This window comes from Pistacia vera, unplaced genomic scaffold (genome assembly GCF_008641045.1).
Source record: "Pistacia vera cultivar Batoury unplaced genomic scaffold, PisVer_v2 Contig225, whole genome shotgun sequence".
Lineage (NCBI taxonomy): Eukaryota > Viridiplantae > Streptophyta > Magnoliopsida > Sapindales > Anacardiaceae > Pistacia > Pistacia vera.
Genome location: NW_022196030.1, coordinates 554,105 through 575,378, shown reverse-complemented (window position 1 = coordinate 575,378; position 21,274 = coordinate 554,105). Strand labels below are relative to the sequence as shown.

At 33.7% G+C, this 21,274-nt stretch overlaps 1 pseudogene; it reads left to right on the top strand.

Moving 5' to 3' along the window:
• Nucleotides 1-15,753: 15,753 nt before the first annotated feature.
• LOC116130756 lies at nt 15,754-19,168 on the top strand (annotated as a pseudogene).
• Nucleotides 19,169-21,274: the final 2,106 nt, after the last annotated feature.

The following is a 21,274-nucleotide window of genomic DNA, read 5'->3' as shown; positions in this document are numbered from 1 at the left end:
ATTAGGTGCTCCATGATAGTCCTCATCATCACAACCACTAGGATGAGAAGGAGAACCAATATCAAAATTAGAGTGCTTGCCATGATAGATCCATCTAGTGTAGTTGGTATCTATCCCTCGAATAAGCAGGTGATCGCAAACAACGTTTTCCTTTGGATGTACAAATTCAGACAATTTGTACATAGACATCTAATATCACATTCCCCACCTAAGTTGTTCTCCACAAATTAAAAAAAAAAAGATCTTACTCCTTCCACATATCTTTTTGACAATTTTTTTTTCCTTCATCCAAGTCATATCTATGATTTAATAACTATAAGGTGACAAAAATATAACCACTTACCAAAATAATCACATCAACTAAATTTAGAAACGAACAAGTATGGAAAATAAAGATTAAGAACTCACCTAACCAAAGACTACAAAAGGTGGACAGGCCGCAAAATAGGTCGTGGGAGCTAAAAAGTTGTCGGACAGAACTGAAAAGGTCGGGTATGTGAAATGGAGGTCAAATCGTCATCGAAGATCACTATGGAATTACAATTGCTATAATTAATGTATGTAATATATGTCAATTTTCAATGATCAAATTATTTCATTCAATGCATAGATAATATTATTTGTTTGTGAGCTCACTGAAAACTTCAAATCCTATTGGGTTAGGTTAGGTGTATTTAGTGTTTTTTTTTTTTTTTTGTATTAAGTGTATTTAGTAAATATATTGGGTTGGGTGTATTTAGTAACTCACAAGAACTACCACCATAAAACAATAAACTCACGCCATTTCAAAAATTGCTATCACACACAAATGTTAAACAGATTTCAAAAATTCTTATCATAAAACAATCAAACCAATAATAAATTTTATATTTATAACAAATAAAATCTATTTGTTGAAACTGTAACTGAGAGTTTCTATTTCCATGTCATAAATCATTTCCAAAAGAAACATAATAGCATCATTTTGATGTGATGTCATTTTCATTCAGTAAAACAATCGTTAATGCAAACCAACTCTCAATCAACCATCACAATAGCTCTTAATCAAACTCACGCTAGCTCTCAAACTCAAACCACCTCTTAATCAAACTCACTCTATCTTTGAAACTCAAACCAGCTCTCAATCAACCATCACGCCAGCTCTCAAACTCAAACCAGCTCTCGATCAAGGTCACGGTAGCTCTCAAACTCAAACTAGCTCTCAATCAAACTCACGACATCTCTCAAACTCAAACCAACTCTCGATCAAACTCACGACATCTCTCAAACTCAAACTAGCTCTCAATCAAACTCAAGACAGCTCTTAAACTCAAACAACTCTTGATCAAACTCACGGTAGCTCTCAAACTCAAACCAACTCTCAATCAAACTCACAACAGCTCTCAAACTCAAACAGCTCTCAATCCAACTCAGGCCTGCTAGCCCAGCTCTCACACACAAGCCAGAGAAACAAAATCAACTATTAGATGGAAACAAGGATGAATTGAAGAACTATACCTTGGATAGCAACTAAAGGTTCTATTGAAGATGAAACGTAGGTGTTGCCGAAGTGAAACACGGTGTTGCCGAGGTGAAACGAACAGCTACCATCATGAAATGAAGATCTGACGAGATGAGATGAAGAAATCACAAAAGGAAAGAGAGAAAAATGGGAATAAACTCGATCATGATTGAAATGAATGAGAAAACCAGAAAGAAAATGGGTTTTAGGGCTTGAAAACTGGAAAGAAAGTTTGGGTTTTGTTTCAAATGAAATAGAAAATGAATTAGGTGTTTTTACATTTACCTAGAACCAATAATATTTCCTCCCTAATAAGTTTTCTAAATTTCGTCCCTAAAATGTATTTTTTTTTACAATCGAGAACAAAATCATATATCATCATAAATAAGTTTTCCAAATTTTGTACAATTAAATACAAAATATTTCGTCCCAGAACAAAAAAGTTTTTTAGCTACAAAATTTTTCGTCCAAAAACAATAAATTTCGTCCCAGGATGATTTCCCTCTATATTATTTCATCCTTCCCTCCATATGGCTGATGAAATCAATTGTTGGTGTTGGTTGTAAATTGAGTGCTAAGCATTTTTTGATGAAATTACAATTTTGTCCCCTAAAATGACCATTCTAGGACGAAATTGAATTTGACCCTAAATTAAAAATTTGTTGTAGTGGCGCCTCTCCTACTGTAAGCAAGTACAAAACATTGTTTTAAAAATCGGATCGTTCCTTGACTCGGTCAAGGGGTCGGTTCCTGGATTGACCGGTTCAACCGGTCGGTCTGACCGGTATACAACAGACAGATCTTTGAATAATTTTTCAGTCCTTATAAGTTTAAAAACCCGCAAATTTACTTTTAAAATTTACACATGAGTCTCTGTATATTTGAAATAACTTGCAACTTTTATTATTAATTATTTTTTGCTCTCTCTCCATCACTTTTGTCTTTCTTTTCTTTTCTCTCTCCTCATCACTTTCATCTTTCTCATTTTTTCTCTTTCTCCCAATCACTTTCTTCTTTCTTCTATCCCTTTCCCCTTTTTCCAGTAACTTTTTTCTCTTTTCTCTTTCTTCTTCCTTCCTCTTTCTCTTCGTCTCCTCTTTTCTTTCTTCTAATCTTCTTCCTTCCTTTATTCTTCTTCGTCTCCTCCTCTTTCTTCTAATCTTCTTCCTTCCTCTATTCTTCTTCATCTCCTCTCCTCTTTCTTCTTCCTTCCCCTCCCCTTACTTCTTCTTCTTTACATGGCAGGTTTTAGAGTAAGTGAAGAAAAATAGAAGATGAAAATGGAAGATGCAATTTGGTCTTTGGAGATGAAAATGGTATTGAAATGAAATGAAGAATGCTTGCTGGCTCAATGAAATAGAGAATAAGACGATGCTGCAAATCTGGTTTAGGAATTAGGGATCAGATTAACCCCAAAACAGTGAACCATTTTAATCTCCAAACCGATCAGACTGATGGTTTTTACTATTCTGCTGGTCTATTACTGGTCCAAAGCGAGTTTATGTTATTTTTGGTTTTTATGTTAACTCGGATCGGAGTTAGGTCGGGTCCTGGTCTAACCAGTCGGACCAGTCCGGGTTTTAAAACAGAGGTACAAAGGTGCAGCAGATCAAATGGTTAGTTTGAGCTAAAACTATGTTTGTTTCCAATTGGTTTTGATGGTTAAGATCAATTCTTTTTCTCTTTCACTTGGATTACTCTCTCTATTGTATATAAACAACTTTCCAGATTGAATGAAAATATAAATTTCTCATTCTTTTTATTGTTCATATTTTACAAATCTTTCTCTTTGTCGATCCCTAGAGTTTATTTTGCAAATCTTGAATAATCTTCACACCTATTATTTCACCGTGGCTACTCCCAAAAAACTATTTATCTATGGTGGGCAAGTGACTATTATTGTCAACATGTTGCCCACTACAACTATTTTTGCCTTGAAACAAGAAATTGAAACTCAAGTAGGTTTCCCACCTAACCAACAATCAATACTCTATAATATAACAATGTTTTGTTAGAAGACAATACTAAAATTTCTGTTGTGACCTGTAATGAAGCTACTAATCTTTTTCTTCGAGTGAGTCCAATGGAAGAGGATCACCAAATCGACATTACACTACAATGGACAAATGAAGAAGATACTAGTGCTCTTTGGGGCAGGGAATCCATGTTGGTGGGTGATTTCAAAACCCATATTAATGATGGAATATAGAATGTTGAAGTTACGCCTAGATTCTAGTACACTACTATTGAGGCTTGATTTCCTAATCAATGTTACAATTAATCACCCTAATTCTATGCAATTAGGCTTTTATTACATATGATGGTATTTCCTTTCTTGACATACATTTTATGTATAAATTGAGAAGTGTACAAAATACCAACATACCAACAGTAAATATTTATGCAAACTTTTTGTATATGGAGGTTCACCATCAATGAAATGTTCTTTGAAAAATTAGTGTATCATTGTTTGTAATTTGTATTATTAAAGTAACAACTATAACAGTTTTTATATATGCTATAATAGATACATTGATAGCACTTTCAAAATGTTATGGAAAATAATTTTGTAACATTTACAAAATGCAATAATACCTATCTACAACACTTTTTAAAACTTTGGTAGCACTTTTAACATGTTATTAAGAACTCTTTTATAGCATTTTAACAATGTTAAGAAAAACCAATCTACAACATTGTAAAAATGTTATAGATTTGTTATCTATAACATTTTGAAAATGTTACAAAAAACTAAACTATAACAGGTTAAAAATGTTACAAAAAACTTATTTATAACGTTTATGCAGTGTTACCTAAAATCATTTGTAACTATGAATAATTGCTATAATATACTTAACAACAACATTTTATTACAGTTACTGAAATGATTAATAACATGCAAAAAGTGTTATTAATGTCTATTTTTTAGTAACATGGGTTATAACATCGTGCTTATAAACACTATCGTTTATTTAAGGTAACACTTTTTGCATGTTATCATAAGCCAATTTTGTTGTAGTGTATACTATGTATATATAGGTATACATAGATGAAATATGTATAGGTATCTATGTATATACATATGTGTACATGTATATATGTATGTATGTATGTATGTATGTATGTATACCTATAAATAGGTACACATAGGTATACTTATGTATACCTATACATAGGCATATTTCATCTACATAGGTATGATATATACATAGGTATACATACCTATGTAAAGGTATGTTTAGATAGGTATATACATATTTGTATACATGTATACATATCTATGTATACAAAAAAGAAATATGAATATGTATATATATGTATACCTACATATGTATACCTATGTACATAAGGCATATATATGTATACCTATATATACATATTTACACTTATGTATACCTATGTACATAGGTATGTATATATATATAGTATACATATTTATACTTATGTATACCTATGTATATCTATACGTACTTACACATATTTTATCTATGTATACATATGTATACCTATGGTATGTAATATACATAAGTATCTGTGTAGGTAAACATAGGTATACAATATACATATGTATACATAGGTATACATAGATGAAATGTATATATAAATAAAATATGTATAGGTATACATACATATGTATACATAGGTATACATAGATGAAATGTATATATAAATAAAATATGTATAGGTATACATACATATGTATTCATATCTATAATACCTAGGTATATTATGTATACCTATACATATGCCTATGTACATAGGTAATATAGGTATGTATATTATGTATATTTATATATATCATTGGATTCTTATTTATGTTTCTCTATAAATGTCGTGGATATATGGCTTCCCTGTACACTTAATATGACATTTTTTAGCCTCTCTACAAGCTGCTTATCTTCTTATAGATTGTCTTGTCGAGCCAAGTCTCTTTAATCTCTTGGAGAAGCCAATTATAGGTCTCTTTAATCAAAGTAGCATGATGATACACCCGAAAAGAAGACATTGAAGCCCATAAAATGAAAATGGTATTCACAATCCAACGAGGAACGATAATGGACACAAAAGAAACTAAAGAAAGAGACCTTGTTATGAAAGCAATAACACTCAAGGGTTGAGACTAAGAAAAGTTTGTATTAGCTGTTGTAAACACAGAGTAGAATATGAATATGATGACGGCCAATAAAAAAGTATACATGTTTATTGGACATATTTTCGATAAAGACATACTTGCACCTTGGACACATACTTGAACGGTGGCAACAAGAACCAGAATGAGAAATATAAAGGTGCTATTACACAAAATGTTAAATGCGCAAGCGTTTTTGCCCTAAAGTCTCAACTTTAATGACTAAAGAAACAAGATTCTAAACATAACCTAGTTGTGTTTGGCAGTAGTATATGTTAATATTGATAGAAGATGATTATGAGAATTACAATATATGAAAAGAAAATAAGAAGTTGAGATCACGATATGCACTAACCTCATAATAGAAGGGTAGTGACAATAGAGATATGATTGAACACTTTCATTTATTTTTTTTATGTCAGTTCTTTACCTTTACTGTGAAGAGGTTGTTGAAGAAGCTAATGCGGGAGATGCCTTGATTTTGAAGAGAGTTTTGTATGCACAAATCGATTCCACCGAAGAACAAAGGGAAAAATTGTTCCAAACCCATTACACCATCAAAGAGAAGGTATGTTTGGTTATAGTATACAGTGGAAGTTGTAACAATGTAGCCTCCACCACCCTTATTGAAAAACTGAACCTTCCCACCTAAAACCGTAGCCATCCTTATAAATTGCAATGGTTGAGCAATTAAAGCACCATAAATGTCACCAAACAAGTTGTAGTTCCTTTTTCCATAGGTAAAAAATATGTTGATAAGGTGGTACGTGATGTGATAACCATGGATGCTTGCAATTTGTTGTTAAAGAGGCATTGACAATATGATAGGGAGATTGTTCATGATGGGAGAAAGAATACCTACACCTTTAGGTTCAACAAGAAAACCATAACCTTATCCTCTTTGCCACCCCAACAAACACTTCCCACATTTACACAACCCAAAGCCAATAACCCACAAAAAAACCTATTTCTAAATGTCAACCAAGTAGAAAAGACCCTTAATAACCAAAAACTCATCCTAGCACTACTCATAGCCAAGAGAAAAGAAACCCAAGAGAGAGAAATTCATCCTTTAGTCTAACCCTTCCTACATGAATTCCAATATGTCTTTCTCGAAGAGCTACCCCAAGGTTACCACCATTGAGAAGGATTGAACACCACATTGATTTGTTACCTAGGGCACCCTTACTAAACAAACTAGCTTATAGATGTAATTCGGAGGAGACAAAAGTTACAAAGGCAAGTTGATGAGCTGGTTAGTCGTGGGTATGTAAGAGATAGCACGAGCCCTTGTTCGGTTCTCGCATTATTAGTGTCGAAGAAATATGGGAGTTATAGAATGTGTGTGGATAGTAAGGCTATAAACAATATCACAATCAAGTATAGGTATCCCATACCTAGGCTTGATGAATTACATAGTTCTAACATCTTCTCAAAGATTGATGTTCAGAGTGGATATCACCAAATAAGCATGAGAGAAGGGGATGAATGGAAGACAACCTTCAAGACAAAGGGAAGACTTTATGAGTGGATGGTCATGCCTTTCAACCTCTCCAATGCACCAAGTACCTTCATGCAGCTGATGAATGAGGTACTAAAACCTTTCTTGGGCAGATTTGTAGTGGTTTATTTAGATGAGATACTAGTGTATAGCCAATGTGAGGGTGAGCATGTTAGCCATCTTAAGCAAGTGTTTAATGTCTTGAGGAATTAAAGGTTGTGATGGAGAAATGTGAGTTTTTCGTGAAGAGCATTATATTTCTAGGCTATGTAGTCTCAAGTGAGGGTATAATGGTTTATTAATCAAAGGTGGGTGCAATTTAGAGCTAGCCCGAACCTAAAACCATTAGTGAAGTAAAGAGTTTTCATGGTTTAACTTCTTTTTATAGGAGATTTGTGCCCAATTTTAGCACTTTCATGTCACCCATTACCAAGTGTTTAAAGAAGGGAAATTTTAAATGGACAAAAAAGGCAAGTGAGGCATTTGAAGTGATCAAGAAGAAGCTTTGTGAAGCACCTATTCTAGCTCTACCCGATTTCAATAAAGTATTTACAGTTGAGTGTGATGTAAGTAAAGTTAGAATAGGGGCAATCCTTACTCAAGACAAGAGGCCATTAGCATACGTTAGTGAGAAGCTCAATGAATCTAGGAGGAAATATAACACTTATGATAAAGAGTTCTATATCATTATTAAGGCATTAGATCATTGGAGTCACTACTTGAGGCCTAAACAATTTGCGCTTCATTTGGATCACCAAGCTCTTAAGTTTATCAATGGGTAGCATAAGTTGAACTCTAGGCATGCCAAATGGGTTAAGTTTCTTTAATCTTTCTCATTTGTTTCCAAGTAGAAGCCATGGAGCACTAATGTGGTGGCTGATGCTTTGTCAAGAAGGTACTTTATCCTTTCCATTTTGGATGCAAGAATAGTTGGGTTTAGTATGATGAAGAAGCATTACAAGCAAAATGAAAAAATGGCCGCAATCATGGATAAGTGTACTAAGGGCAGTTTTAAAGATTATGTGGTTGAAGATGGATTTTTGTTCAAAGGCAATAAGTTATGTGTGCCTTATGAGAGTTTTAGAGAGTTACTTGTGAGAGAAGTGCATGGAAGAGGGCTTGCAGGTCACTTTGGGGTTACCAAAATAGTGAAAGTTCTTAGGGAGCATTTCTATTGGTCGAAGATGCTTGGGGATATGCAAACCATAGTGGCTAGATGTGGAGTTTGTCATAGAGCCAAGAGTCATTTCAAAACAGGGATGTACACTCCATTGTCGATTCCTAATCAACATCGGAAAGACATAAGCATGGACTTCACTGTAGCCTTGCCGAGAACTCAAAGAGGTAAGGATTCCATAATGGTTGTTGTTGATAGATTCTCTAAAATGACACATTTTATTGCATGCAACTAGACCAATGATGCATCACATGTGGTTGAGTTGTTTTTCAAATAGATTGTGAGATTGCATAGTGTACCAAGAAGCATTGCGTCGACTAGGGATACCGAATTCCTTAGCCTTTTTTTGGAGATCTTTATAGAATAAATTAAGTACCAAACTTTTATTTAGCACTTTCTATCACCCCCAAACTGATGGTCAAACTGAGGTCACTAATAGAACTTTAGAGACCATTCTAAGAACCTTGGTGAGTAAGAGTTTGAGAGATAGGACAACAAATTAGCTCATTTCCTGATTTTGCCTACAATCGGTCCTCCAGTGTTATCATTAACCAATCACTATTTGAGGTCCTTTATGTATTCTTAACCCTATCATTCCCATAGAATTAAGAGACTTACCCCTTGATATCCAACTGAATCTTGATGCTAAAAAGAAGGCAAAGTCTATGAAAAAGCTGCATGAGTCAATTAGGGCTCAAATAGCCAAAACCAATAAAACTTATAGAAGGAAAGCCAACAAGCATAGAAAGCCCACTTATTTCCAACCGGAAGACCTTGTGTGGATTCATTTCAGAAAAGAGAGGTTTTCTTTCAAGAGGAAAAGCAAACTAGCACCTATAGTCGATAGACCTTTTGAGGTTCTTGGAAGAGTTAGGGATAATGCATACAAAATTGATTTGCCCTCTGAATTTGGTAATGTTTCGGTTACTTTCAACATTGGAGATTTGCCTTCTTACTTGGAAGATGAAGAACTTTTAGATTTGATGACAAATCCTTCTCAACCTATGGAGGGTGATGAGATTCTAGGCCCAAATGGTTCCTTGGTTGTGTAAGAGTTTCCATTGAAGAATCAAGAAGCCCAAGCTTTGCAAGGTATGCATTAATCGACCCAATCACTCAAGGAAGTCCACAAGCTTGTCCATAAAGTGTTAAAGGTCCAAGGCATTTCTCAAGCCCTTTTATTTGGCACATACCGTAGGCATCAAGTGTGGAAAGGTTTATTTGGCCCAAGCCCAATGAATGGATGTTATTTGATTCAAATGGATGAAGGTTAACTAAGCTAAGTAGAGGTTAGGGACATAGATCCTAAAATTAAGGGAATTGTTGTACTTTTGCATTAAATGATTATGGCCTTATGTTTTTGAATGTGTGGATGAGAATTAAACCCTTAATTCCATTTGTAATATCTTGTAAAGGGTCATTCCAACATTTGTAATACCTTGTAATAGTTAGTGAATTAATATAAGCTTAATGAATAGTATTTTATGGAAAATACAATTCTTCTTTGATTTCCTTTATCCAATTTTGGCCTAAACTTGGTGGCGGAATAATTCAAGCCAATGGACTCCTTTAAGCTTGAATGTCCCTTGGCCATTTGTCCTAGTAAGTTCTTTGCATTTTGGTTCACATTTTCCTCTTCTCAGTTTGGCTTGTGTGTGTGTAATCCTTGCTCCAATTTGTGAGTTGTCTTGGTTGGTTAATCTTTGGAGATTGTTAGCATATTAAGATGGATGATTTAAGGTGTTAAAAGAGATTGAGAGTGCTTGATTTTGTCTTGGACGAATGTGTGTTGGTTGAAGCTTGTGTGTTTTTAGATGCTAGAATGTTGTGTGTATGGATGAGATTAGATGAAATAGGAATTGGAGACTTGATTTCATATAGTAGACATGATTAAATCATAATTACCCTTTCTCTGATTAGTTGACTTGACTTCATATCGATGTAGGATGAAATGTATTAGTGTTAATTATATTATACAGTCAGTCTATCACATTTTCTTGTTAATGTAAAAGAAATACATGCATATTTGAAATGAAAATTGTTTTATCTCAGTGGGTAAAATTGCTAATGTCATAGTCAGCTTGAAACCAAAGTTTCTGTATCTATTTATGTACAATAGAAATGAATATATTTATCCTTCTTATTTGCTTTAAGGGAATGAATTTTGTGTAATAAATCAACTTAAATTTGACAATTATTAAAAAAACCTCAAGTTTAGGCACTAAATAGTAAAGATTACCATATGTTTTGTTTTTTTAATTCATTAGAGAATGCAATATGTAATACTTTCTTTCTTAGCTAGAACGTGTTTTAGTTTTAAAACAAAAGAACATGTGATTTCATTACATCTCTAAATTATTATTAAATTAGGACATCAATGAAATTTTCTAAAAAAATTATGAGAATTCAAACAAAACTCGAGAGCAATCAATATGTAATAATAATAATAAAACACATGCAATGATAGGAATCCTAGGTATACATATGTAGACCTATACATACCTAAACATATTTCATCTATATATATAATTGTTTTTACTTATGTATATCTATGTATACCTATTTATATCTATATAAATACCTATATATATTTATGCATACATATGTAGGTATACAAGCCATTTGATTCTATTTAGCAAGTTAACTTGGTTGTGTTGTTTATGCAATTAGCTGAATCGGCGAGTTAGACGGAAGTGCATTAAGGATCGTAAAAAGAAACGAAAGAAGATGTCAGGCTCTAACCTAATCCTCCATCATCCTATTGAAACTCAAAGGTTTTAGTCTCTCTCTTTTGACTTTTCTTTTTCATTAGATTGATATTCATTTTTAAATTCATATAAATATGGTGAGAATTTGCACGACTTTGCATTTGCAGGGAGCAAAACTTCATTTTCTTGGCACATTCCAATGAGTTCTTAAGATTCTACATTTCTATGCCTGTGACTTTTTAACAAATGAATCCTCCTCCTATATCCAAAAGTCATCTTGCAAATTTGTACTCTTTTTTCTTTTACAGTCACAATACTTATTTATTATCTCTTTTACTACTTACAATAAGCTTAATATTTCTCACCCAACAAACTTTCAACTCTTTGGCGTAATTGCTTTCATATCAGAATCTTTTTCTTCTATGTATACCTAAGTAGGTATATAAGTATACATAGATGAAATATATTTAGGTATGTATACTATACATGGGTATCATGGATGTTATACATACATATGTATATGTATGTATACCTATGTATACCTATGTATACCTATACTAAATATGTATATTTATGTATACATTGGTTTGTATACCTATACATATTTCACTTATATCTATATATACTTATGTATACCTTTTTACATAGAGATATACATATACATACATCTATGCATACCTCTATGTAAATAGGTATACATAGATATAATTATACATAGATATAGGTATACATAGATGAAATATGTATAGGCATATATGTATATACATACGTATACATGTATGTATGTATACCCATACATACATACATACATACATACATACATACATACATACATACGTAAGATTATAAGTATACCTATAAATGTATGTATGTATGTATATGTATACATACATACATGTATACCTATACATAATAGGTATGTATTATGTATAGGTAGGGTTGTTTCGAGCTAAGCCGAGCCGAGTTTTAGGCTTGACGAGCTCGGCTTGTGAAAGGGGAGGAGGAAATGAGTTCGAGCCGAGCTGCGGATTTCTTGGCTTAGCTCGGTTCGCGAAGGGAGGCATGGATTTTGAGTCGGGCTCTTGAGCCGGCTTAACGAGTCGAGTTCAAGTCGACTCACAGGCCAGTAAAAAAAATGCAATTTTTTTTTTTTTTTAAATTAAGAGCAGATTTCATGCAATTCAACCCATTTCCTATCCTGATACATTACACAACAACTAAACCTCTTTAAAAATAAACATCAAAAGAAAATGCTACTGTTGTTAACCATTTACTATTTAACATACCACTTCTATTAAGTATGTACGACAAATTAAGCGAAGTGAACTAAAGTTTTTTGTTTAGTTCACTTGACTTAATTAAGTTTTCATCAAAATAAAATGGGAGTTACATAAATATACATCACATAAATATACATCAAATTACATCCCCAAACATCAATATATATATATATATAACAACAAAATAAAATGTGTAAATTACCAAATCAATTTGACTCAATTAAGTGAAGTGAACTAAAGTTTTGTGTTTAGTTCACCTGATTCGACTCGCGAGCCTAACAAACCGAGGCAAGTTAGGCTCTAATTCGGCTCATATCCTCTCACGAACTGAGCTAAGCTAGCTCGAATTCAGCCGAGTTGAGCCATTAACGAGCCAAGCCAAGCCGGCTCACGAGCTGCTCGGTTCATTAAACAGTCCTATGTATAGCTATGCATAGGTATGTATGCATGTATGTATAAGTATGGTATGATAACACTTGCACTTTTGTATTGAATGTAAGACATGGTTTACTTGCATAAAATCGAGTTGCATCACAATTGGCAACTCGAACACGCTAAGAATTCCTTTGACGAGAACTTGTGCGAATATATGCGCTGTGTTAAATCGAGTTGCCTCATAATCAACAAAACGAAAATACTAGGAAAGCCTTTGACAAGAGCTTTTTTGACATACATAGTGAATTTTATAAACACGATGACACTTGTACTTTTGTATTAACTGTAAGACATGGTTGCTCATATAAAATCCAATTATGTCACAATCTCTGAGATGAAAACGCTACAAAGCCCTTTACAAAAACATTTTCGACATATACAGTTAATCTCTTAAATACAATAACACTTGCAATGTTGTATTGAGTGTAAGACATGGTTTACTTGCATAGAGTTGAGTTGCCTCATAATCGAAACATCGAAAACACTATAAAAGCCTTTGACAAGAACTTTTTTGGCATATATAGTGAATTTCTTAAATACGATAATGCTTGTTCTTTCATATTGAACGTAAGACATGGTTTACTTGCATGAAATCGAGCAATGTCCCAATCAGCAACTTGAACACACTACGAAAACCTTTTACAAAAACTTTTGTAAAATATATATAGTAAATTTCGTAGACACAATGATTCTAGCCCTATTATATTAATCATATAACATGGTTTACTACCGTACAATGAGGTTGCATCACAATTAGCAACACGAAAACACTATAGAAGCCTTTGACAAGAACTTTTTCGACATGTATAGTGATATTCCTAGATACAATGACACTTGTACTTATGTATTGAGTTTAAGACATGGTTTACTTGCATAAAATCAAGTTGCACCGTAATTAGCAACTCAAACACACAACTATAGTCTTTTACAAGAACTTTTGTGAAATATATATGGTAAATTTTGTAAACATGATGACGTAGCTTGCATTTTTTTAATGAGAGTGAGATGTGGTTTACTTGCAACAAATGAAATTGCGTCACAATTGGCAACTTGAAAAAGCTTCTACTGACTTTTAAGAGAACTTTTTTGACACATAAGCAATAAATTTCGCAAATACAATGATACTTGTGCATTGGTTTTGAGTTCAAGACACAATTTATTTAGATAAAATCAAGTTGTGCTACAATTGGAAATTCGAACAGACTACAAAAACCTTTTACGAAAGTTTTCAAAACATATGTAAATAAAATGACAATTGCACTTTCGGTATTGAGTGTACAACATTGGTTAATAGCAAAAAATCGAGTTGAGTCAAAATAGACAACTCGAACACTACAAAAACGTTTTATGAGAACATTTGAAAGCTATATGTGGTGAATTTCGCAAACATGATGAGGCTTGCACTTTTGTATTGAGTGTAAGACATACTTTAATTACATAAAATCGAGTTGTCTCATAGTCGATAACTCAAAAAAGTTATGAAAGCCTTTGACAAGAACTTTTTCGACATATATGTGAGGCATAAAATTGAGTTGCCATACACTCAACAATACAAAAACACTACGAAAGCCTTTGAAAAAACCTTTTTTGACATATAGTGAATTTTCTACATACAATGATGCTTGTTTGTATTGGGTGTAAGACATGATTTACTTGAATAAAATTGAGTTGTGTCACAATCGGTACCTCGAACACACAATGAAATCTTTTTACAAGAACTTATGCAAAACATATATAGTAAATTTCTCAAACACAATGACGCTTGTACTTTCGTATTAAGGGTAAGACATGGTTTACTTGACTAAAATCGAGTTGCGTCACAATTGACAACCCAAAAATGCTACTAATGCCTTCACGAGAACTTTTGTGACATATGAACAGTGAATTTTACAAGTACAATGACACTTGCACATTCATTCTGAGTTCAAGACACGGTTAACTTGCATAAAATTGAAATTTGTCACAATGGAAAACTTGAACACACTACAAAAGCCTTTTATATGAGTTTTCACAACATACATATAGTGAATTTCATTAATATGATGACACTTGGACTTTCGTAGTGAGTGTAAGACATGGTTTACTAGCATAAAACCAAGTTGTGTCAAAATCGGCAACTCGAACACACTACAAAAGCTTTTTATGAGAACTTTTGTCAAATATATATTTTGAATTTCCTAAAAACGATGATGCTTGCACTTTCATATTGAGTATAAGACACGGTTTACTTGAATAAAAGCAAGTTTGGTCACAATCGGCAACTCGAAAACAATACAAAAGTTTTTTAGGGGAATTTTTTCAACATATGTATAATCATATCCGCAAATATGATGATGATTACATTTTTGTATTGAGTCTAAGAAACAGTTTACTTAGATAAAATCATGTTGCATCATAACCGATAACTAAAAGATGCTAAAAAGGGTTTTTACGGAAACTTTTTTGACATGCAGTGAACTTTTTTAATACAATGACGCTTGCACTTTCATATTGAGTATAACACCTTTCAAGAGAACTTTTGTAACATACAAATGGTAAATTTCAAAATAAAATGAAATACTTGTTATAATTTATGTTTTGATATTTTAACCATTGATCATTTCAAATTATTAATTTTTCTTAATTACTTCACTAATATATTTTAATTAAGGTAAAATGGATTTTTTTTACCTTTAACGGTCTACTAAAGAAACATGTTGGTAAGGTTTTTCCTAGTAATTTCTTGAAATGTTGGTAAGGTTTTTCCTAGTAATTTCTTGAAATGTTAGGGAGAAATTGATTAAAAAATCCCAAACTTACCATCTCTTTACAATTTCCAAAACTGTAGGGGGTGCCAATTTCATGAACCACCGCTTCCTTCGTAACATGATTCAAACTCTCTTCGGCAATTTCAGTGGGCAGGTGGTCCACTTAATTAGACGGTCCATAAACAATTGGATACGTCCAACTTCTACCGAACTAGACCGGGCCGGCCCAAGAACCAGCCACTAGCTTTTCATTTCGTTTCTCCCCCGATTTTCAAATACAGCATAACACGTATTCGTATTTAGTATTTCTCTATCTCTCCAATCATTCGGTGCCTATCATATACCTAATAAGATTCTCGACAAATTCCTGATTCGATCGAACCCTCTGAAAACCAATTTAATAAACAGCCTCACGGAATAAGTAATTTTGTTTTTTTGAATCGAAATCTTGAAAATTGATGGACAACAAGGCCAAAACAGCCAACAATGGAAGCGTCAACGACCTCGAAGGAGAGCAGGAAGAGAACCCTAACAATAACAATGACTTGACTGAACAAGTAGTTGCAGAAGAACCGAACACGGGGTCCAACTTGAACCAAGATCAACAACAGACGCCATCGAGAGCAAGAACTCCTTTCACTAATCTCAGTCAGGTCGATGCTGACCTGGCTCTTGCCCGAACCCTTCAAGAACAGGTCCTCTATTTAATTCTGGCAATTTATGATTTATCTCATTGACGATTGTTTTGATTGCTTGATCGATTGGTTGATTGATTGTGTGAGTAGGAGAGGGCATATATGATGTTGAGGATGAATAATGATGGGAGTGATTATGGAAGCTGGGAAGCTGGAAGCTATTTGCACGATGAAGATGATGATTTTGGTGGGCCAGATGATGAGACTGATGAAGAGGGAAATGAGAATGAGGAGTTTGATGGCACTGATGTTGAAGATGATGAGGATGATGATGATGAAGATGCATTTGATGTGCATGATCATGATGAAGATGCGGAGGAGGATAACAACCCTAGTGTCGAATATGATTCTGATGTTTTTTCAAGTGATGAGGCATACGCAAGAGCACTTCAGGATGCTGAAGAAAGAGAAATGACTGCTCGATTGTTAGCCCTCGCTGGAATAAATGATCGTATGTGGGCTTAACAATTATTATCCATTAATATTCATTTCACTGCTTTTGCGGTTATCCAATTGCCAGAGTTTGAATTGTCTATTCATTGCAGGAGAAATTGAGGACCCAGAGGATCATGGTGGTAACTCTCAGGTACTGATTTCTCTGTCTCCTCATACAGCTCTCTCTTCCCCTTCCCCTCCTTCGGTGAGAATCTTATACTTAAAAGATATCATCTTGCTAATTGATTGTTATTAATCTAGACATTGCTTTTTGTTCATGCGCTTGTGACTCAATGTGTGTGTGTTTATGGGGTCTTCTTTTGCTCACATGCCTTGAGGACCTGTTTTAACCTTTTATCAAATCATAGGGTGTTGTAGTTGATTAAGATGATTGAAGTTTTTTGAAACCAGTGAACTGAACTTACAGCTTTGAAAACTACTTTTATTAATAATTGGAGTAATGGTGATGTGCGTGCTAAAAGTTTTGTTGCTTGAAATAAGCCACTCTTCTCTTAGGCTTTGGCTGTTTACTGAAACATTGCTTGAAATAATTTTTTCATTTTCTTTTTCACGTAAAAGTCATTTTACATCCATTTTTTTGATGTTGAAGAATCCTACTTTTGCTGAGGAAATGAATGATCTTACAATAGATCTATATAAACTGTGTGGAAGATAAGTTCCAATTTCCAATTTAGCTCAGTAAGCAGTTAGACTTAAGCAGGTACTCTTGGAGATGCTTTGGAGCAACAGTTTTTGGATTTAGCAGTTTCTTGATAAATGTGTGATTGACACTAAGAATATGTTTATTAATCATTCTCTTCCTGACATCCTGCTAAGTTTTTTGGTCAATATCTTGTTATAGAGTAATAAACTTGATAAGGATTGTGTTTTTTCTCTAGCTCATATCTGCAGTTAATGCAAGATTGCTCGTCATGGAACTTTTGCCTTTTTCGAGGAATCATACTGGGTCTTTCTCTCTTGATTTCAGCAGTTTTATCTGCTGATAAGACTTATTTGGTCCTTTGGATGATTTAGCTCCATTACCCTTTCTTTTAGGCAATATTCCTTGATCTTGTATGCACCTTTGGAGTTATTACCTTATTGGTGTTGGTAATTTGATTTTGATAATCTAGAAGTGAGACGTTCATTAGCTATCCACACCTCATTATTATTATTTTCTGTGCTGGAATGAACTTTATACTAACTATGTTTGTCCTGTAAAAGCAAGTTTATAACAACTTTATCTAAGGTTCACCTGGCATCTCCTTCTTTTTGCTGCCTTACTAAAATGAAAAAGAAAAAAATTGTCAAATCACATTTCGCATTGTAAAAATTGATGGTCCTAATAATAAGTTTTTGTGTGTCCCGTCATTTCTACAAGCCCATGTTTAGCTTTTACATAATTTAAATGCTTAAATACTAACCATTTATGTAATTTGAAACTATTAGGAGCTGTTCTCCATATGGTACTTGCTATTAGAGTTTTAAAAAATTTTCTATTGAAGAAAAGTCATTAATTTATTAATCCAGTGACTTTGGGCACAATTGATAGTAGGTTTGATATGTTAAATTTGAAGAAGGTTTTGATCTAATTGTGGAATTGGTGAAAAATGGTTTCCATATGAAATTATGAAGAGAGTTTATAAGGAGGGTCCATATTTTGCTTGCTGAGATTCAAACTCATGCTTTTCATGGTCAAGTAAGGCAGTATCACTGAGTGAAGCACCAATCTTGGCATAGTTGAGTTTCCACTGATCCTGATATAAAAAATACTTTAAGAGGAACTATCGTCCTCCAAAAATTCAATTTCAGATGGCTTGTTTTGTGCTCTAATAGCAGTCCTTTTTAGTGCATTAAAATAGAATTATTGCATACATTATCTGCTTGCCCATCTTCGTGGACCATGGTCATCTAGTTTTCAAGACTTTAGTTCTGCTCATTTTGGCATTTTATTTGGGCCATGAATCCTATGATAACTTTGTCATTTTTGCCTATAATACTTTTCTTGTTTCCCTGCATACCCAGCTCTGGACAATAATAAGTACTTTGCGAGATTAGGTAGAAGCATTCTTTGTCAACAGGTTGCCAAATCGCAACTTTGAGAAGGATATAATGTGCTCCTGGAGAGAATTTACCATTTATACTAGCAGGATGGAATCAACAGATTTATTTTTCTTTTTTAGTTGGGGGGAAGGGGGTCTTAAAACGCTATTGTTAGTTCCACGTGTTCCAGTTTGAAAGTATTTTACTTCTTTTTATCTTTCAGCTTTCTTATCGTTTTAATCTTGTTTTGTATGCATGCATCACATACTTTGCATTTGCAGGATGCATGGGAGGAAGTGATCCAGATGAACTTTCGTACGAGGTTAGCTTGTTTTTGATCCTACTACTTTCTGTGAAGCTTCATTCGGATTGCACTTCTCATTGTATAAATTAATTATCTCAGGAGCTGCTTGCACTGGGTGAAGTGGTTGGAACAGAAGCAGAGGTCTTTCAACTGATACACTGCCTCATTGCCAACAATAAATATAAGACGGGAGGCAGTCAGAATGGAGCATGATTCGTGGGTGCTAAAAAATTAAATCTATTGTTTAACTAACAGTCGTGTGATGGTTAATTTTGTGTCTGTCCAGATGTGTCATTTGTCGCCTGGACTATGAGGCTGATGAGACTTTAACACTGCTTCTTGCAAGCATTCATACCATTCTGAGTGCATAAACAATTGGTGAAAATAACAGGTACAGTTATGCACATTTTGAGTTTCCTTGGTACTTTAATGTTGTCTAATGCTAATCTTATTGCAACTTTAATGTTCTCTGTGAGTTCACTTAGGAGATATATTGTTCTTGAACTTAATTCTTTGCTGTCCCAATGGAGTTGACCTCAACAAACCCATGCTTTTGCTGTGATTCATGGCTGTTTTTGTTATAGCAATTTTTCCTGCTTAAATTTTCTGGATTCAATTCATGGCTGCTTAAATTTTTTCTCATATCTATCACTATCATGGCATAAAAATTAAGATTTTGGAGGGTGGGGTATGTACTACTCTTTAATATGGATCTTTGAAGGTTCATCTAGTATTGATCTAAATGTGTAACCACAAATGATATTTGGATTTGGCTCAGATTATGCTTAATTTGTGGCATTGTCATTGTTTGGGCACTGCTATCTTAAGTAACATGATGATAATTCATGTCTTTTTCCCATTTATCGAAACATAATTTAGAAATGAGCCTCTGTTTTTGAGGTTCTACCAATTTCCAGTGCTCACTTACAATTTGAGGTCACACCAAATTATCAAACTTCAAATTGTTCTGTTTTGGGATTCGAATGGATTTTTGAAATTTGAGTTGTCTGAGTGTCTTTACTATATGTTGGTTGTTTCGATGTTTGTAGAGAATTGTTCTGTTCATAATCTGTGAACCTGGGATCTACCTATTTTTTGATAGCCAGGTTGTCCATGGTGATATATATATATACAAGTGATATTTGTTAGACATTGGGTGAAAGTGAGTTATAACGATTTTCTTGTTAGATTTGGATCTATATTCCATATAATCACTTTCAGCTTCACTTACTTCTCCATTTTAGAGGTTCGTATGGATTTGGTTAATTTGAGTTCCATTTAGATTTTCACTGCTTTTTTGCGGTTGGTACACTGCAATCAATTGTGTGCATACTTTATCATCATTGCGTCATTTGTATTCCCAGGAATAACAGAGCTTGTAGGTAACATGATCATCCAGCTGACTGCCATATTTTTAATTTCACTTGTATTTTTGCACGAGTAGCTTAACAAAGAAAATTGCTTGGATTCCTTGGAAGGTGACGTTTGATTATTCCACATGATTGAATGGAAAAATTGTCATTTATTCTCTCAACTGGCAAATATGCTTCTAAATAATGTTTAAGTTGATACAAATATGTAAACATGCCATTAAACTTTCAGACTTTTGATAATAGATTATTATATGAATGTTTCTTGGTTAGGCACTTAGTCTGTATACATTTTGTCATCTTTATAATTATTTTATTTGAGTATTTTAGAGTTTTCATTAGCTCAATGCTCGAACTGATTTCTCATGTACATAATTGCTTGTGTAGTTTGTATAGAGTTGAAAATGGTATAACAATGTTTTGGTTGAAGATAGTGGTATTTCATGTGTGTGTGCTAATTACAGCTCTGTGAATGCAGGTGTGCCGTTTGCAGTACCGAGGTTTCCATTCTGGGCACAGCTAATGTTAAGTCACGCACAAGGTGACACAGAATGATTCCATCCATGGCATATTTAATTTGAGACTGTAGTTTTCGTAGAGGAAAACAAAAGGCGAAAAAACAAAAAAAGCCTGCTTGTACACGTTCATGTTTGAATGAAATGCTGATACTGGTATTGATATTGATACTGCCTGGGGAATTTAGTTTAGTAGATGTAGCTATATGGCCATCTTCATATAAGTGACTGGAATTGCAGCCAGTTATTTGAATGTTTTGGATTGAAGATGGTGAAAGTTAAATTATATAATTGCTTCAGAATCATCCAACTCTTTCTCTACTCCAGCTTGTAATACAGTCTTAAACATGCTTGCTTGTCACTTTCTAACAAGTCGGTAATATTATTATTGGCTTATTTAACATGAAATCGTACAATCTGTTTCTTTTTTCTTC